This window comes from Nerophis ophidion, linkage group LG04, assembly GCF_033978795.1.
Source record: "Nerophis ophidion isolate RoL-2023_Sa linkage group LG04, RoL_Noph_v1.0, whole genome shotgun sequence".
NCBI lineage: Eukaryota > Metazoa > Chordata > Actinopteri > Syngnathiformes > Syngnathidae > Nerophis > Nerophis ophidion.
Window position 1 is genome coordinate 33,795,290 of NC_084614.1, and position 4,213 is coordinate 33,799,502.

Consider the following 4,213-nt stretch of genomic DNA (forward strand, 5'->3'; position numbering starts at 1 on the left):
TGGCCCACTCTGTATTTGAGTTTGACACCCCTGATGTAGTGTATCGTAAATTGTTAAACTGTATAAGCCGTCTCCTCTCACTCTCTCTAAAACTACATTTATTGGTTAAATAGACAATAATTGGAGCATCCCCCGAGGTAAAATACAGTTCTTTACAGGCTCCCGTACATTTTGGTCCTTCGAGCCGGAACCACCAGCACGCTCTGTTAGAGAGCGCAGGTTACCCACTAGACTACAGGACTATCACTTGACTACCCCAGATGAGACAGACAGACCCAGTAGTTTAGAGAGTAAAGCACCCCAAGTGGAGGAGGGCATTATTGCAACACCTGAGTTAAATTTGACTATGCAACCCAGTATTCACCCCTTCTCCTCACTACCAAGGGATGAAGAGAGACACGAAAAGGCTGGCCCGCTGCTGGCAGCAGTCATCCCTCCGCCGACAGAAATCGCCAGTCAAGGTGAAACGGAGGAAGAGGAATGGCACAAAGAGGATCCACGGGGCGGTGGCAACTCACAGAACGGTGAGGAAATAATTCTCCATGATGACGCCACCCTACTAGACAGGACCAACCCGCGAACCTTCCATCTAGGTGAGTTTTTCAAGAGCTCTTATCTTCAAGGCAGGCCCCCCAAAGTAAAGTCTTGCCTATCTCTGGCCTGCACAGCAGCGTCCATAGCAGCTGTACAGGTCGTCACCGTAGCAGCCACTCAGGACGATCAAGCATTGAGAGTCTACTCTCTGAGAAGTTAATCCAGCAGATGATTGACAACCAGGAGAACTAGCGCCAGGACGCCCTCGCCAGAGAGAAACTACAAGAGCAGAAGCTATGCGAAGAAGCCCGTGCTAGAGAGGAGCATCTGCATGAAGAGGCCCGCGTTGACAAGGAGCGCCGGGAGTGGCAAACCCATGCAACTGCGGAGGCACTAGAGAAGGCTGCCGTCCAGAGCCTGGAGATCACTAAGCTCGCTTTATCCCGCCAACCAGAGCTCTTCCCCCTCCAGACCGGATATCAAGAGTGCCCTCAAGGCCTGGCTCGCCAGAGGAAAGAGAGAGGAGCATAGAGAAGTCTCGAGCCCTGGACCCAGAAACCCAGAGCGCACACGAGGAGGAAATAGAGCCTGACGAACGCTTGGACTCCCTTCTGGATCGTAGGGTGTGGTATCCACACGCCCCTCCTCACCATCGCGATCAGCCCGCCGTAATGCGGGACCATATGACCCGCTTTCTCTCCACCCACCTGGCTCCGTTGTTCCCTTCTTTGCCCAAGACAGCAGGGAGAACTACAGGGAGATGCGGCTGAGCCTGGAGTACCTGCCAGGAGAACCGCAGGCGTACCACAGTGAGCAGCAAAAGTGTCTCACGCTCCAATCTTCATTGCAAGCTACCAATAGCTAAGAGACTTTGCTTTTTCCACGCCAAGTCCCTCACCCCCTAAACCGACAGCATCAGCGAGCTAGATTGCTGCTGGGGATGTCCATGGGACCACATCCTCGACGAGGTTAAAGCCCTCTGGGAGTTACCTAAGATCAGAACCGACGTAGCCCTGGATGACTACGCCCTTCGCATCTGCTCCCTGGTCACGATGCTGAAGCTGCAGGGACCAACTGGATCCAGGGAACTAAACACAGGCTCCACCATGGAGCGCTTCATAAGGAAGCTACCCAGACACCGAGAGGAGAGGTTCCGGCGGCGCCACGACCAGCTCCATCCCGATCAGCCAGTTTAGAGGAGCTATCTGACTTTCTCAGAAGCGAGGTGAAGCATATCCGTCTCCCTACGAAAGCTGAGCCGAAGTACAACGGATACGAACGGTCTGATCGGGCCACCAAGAGGAAGGAAGGGTCAGTCCGGGTGATGACGACGATCTCAGAGGCTGACACTAATGAGAAGAGTGACACCCCCCACGGTGAGAGGGGCGGCCCTAAGCAGGGTGAAAAGAAATCTCAACCGCCTTGCCCGTGTTGCACAGGGTCCCACTGGCTTGAACACTGTCCAGAGTTTGGGAAGAACAACACTGAAGAGAGGAAACAGTGGATTAAGGACAACAAGCGGTGTTGGAGATGCGCCCGTGAGCACATGGCCAAGCAATGCACCCTGAAGAGGCCTTGTCGTGTTAATGAATGCGGCAGGATATACCTTACGGTCCTCCACGACCTCAACACCAGGAGCGACGAGCCGGAGACCGGAGAGTCCCACCGGGACCCATTAAGTGAGATCCAGGAGGGTCATACTTACTACGTAGGCCCAGTCCGTGGTAACAACCCTCAAGTGTTACTTAGGAGGGTGCCGGCATCCTACGCCATGACAGGAGAGAGATGTCGACCTACGCAATCATTGATGACTGTGCAGAGTGCACCATCCTGATAAAGGAGGCAGCCACCGCCCTCGGGCTCAAGGGTCATCCTCATCAAATGAATATCCTCACCATCTGACCCAGGCCCACCCAGGTTACGGGTGAGATAGTGTCACTGGAGATCATGGCAAAGGGGCGACCAGGAGAAGTGCACCTCCTGCGCGATGTGTTCACCACGGCTGACGTGAGCTTTTTTGACCCATGGCTACCCAATGAAGGCGCTCAAGGCAAAGTACCCCCATCTGTCAGAGTTGAGTCTTGATCAAGAAGAGGATGTGGTACCAACCATCCTACTCGGGTCTGATCAACGCTGACCCTTCCAAGGCGCATCATCCCAGGCCCACGTGGTTGTCACGTCGCCCTGGACACTCCACTTGGTTGGACTCTCCAAGGCCCTATCAACCTGAGGAGTGCTAATCCCAGCCAGACCTGAATACACTTCCTCAGAGCTGAGCATGACGATGGGGTCCTCCTAGACATCGTCAATAAGTTATGGCAACTGGACGTTACTCCTTTCAAGAATGGAAAGCATCATATGTTCTCCAAAGAAGATCAGATAGCCATAGTCCTTCCAAATGAGAAGAGCAAGGACAAGGCAGAGAAAAAAAGGTCCCACTCTCGTCACCGGCATTCCCACAGCAAGAGCCGCAGGGAGTCATGGAGCCATGGTCGCCGTAGGAGCTGCAGCCGAGACCGGAGCTACCGCGGCAACAGGCACAAGGGCCGGGACAAAGACAAAGACTGGGAAAGGGAAACAACAGAGGAGATTAAGAAGCAACTAGCCCCCCTTCAAGTCGATCCGATCACGCCCAACTCTCTCCTCATGGGGCGGCCAGACACTGCGCTTCCACTCGCTGCCTATGCTTCCACGGATGACGTCAGTGATTGTACCTGGAAGTACGGTCAGGCCACAGCTGACCAGTTTTGGAAGAGGTACACCTCAGAGTATCTTCCAAGCATGCAAGGCCGTCGCAAGTGGCACAGAGAGCGCAGTAACTTGGAGGTGGGCACTCCAGTCATGGTAGTGGATCCAGCACTACCCAGAGCGCATTGGAATCTGGGCAGAGTGAAGACAGTCACTAAGGGGAAGGATGGAAGAGTTCGCTCAGCGATAGTGGTCACTGGCCAGAGAACCTACCATCGACCAGTCGCTCGCCTTATCGAGCTCCCCCCATACTCTGATCCGACTCCCTCTGAACCCCCCTGACTTGCTTATATATCAAACCTCCATTTATATCTGATTTCCTTCACATAAATCAGGGTGCGGCTGTTCTGAAGGTTTGCATATTTATGTAGTTGTTCCTTTAAGTTCTACAGATAGGAGATAATTTCTGTTAAGGGATTATTATTATCATTATTTTTTATTTATATTTCATACGTGTCGTATGGGAAGGTGAAATGTGTATCTTTAAGTTGTTTAACCTCGGTTGCAACGGTTTTCAGTTGCTATAGTTATGGGCAGTTCTGTTTCCGCCGGCAGGTAGAAAAAATTGTTAAGAGCTCCGGCACTAACAAGCAACGCAGCGTCTGTAATACTACTTAATTGCCCGCGCTCATGGATTAGTCGACAGAGAGGTGACCCAGGACGAGGCTGGTTCTCCTCTCGCTCCAGACTGGACATCTGAGGCGTGCTAAAGGAAGCACGGCCGTGTACCCCCCAGGCCCCACACCACCATCTCTACTCCACAACGGGAGGTGTCCCCCCTCTCCAACGCCCTCTTGGTATCCAGTAGTTTCAACTCACCCACCCCACCCCTACGCGCACCACCGATTCAGCAGGACCGCCACGGACAATCTTCTGGCCCAGCTAAGGGGCCCAGTTTGGAGTGTGTGTGTGTGTGTGTGTTGTGTGATGG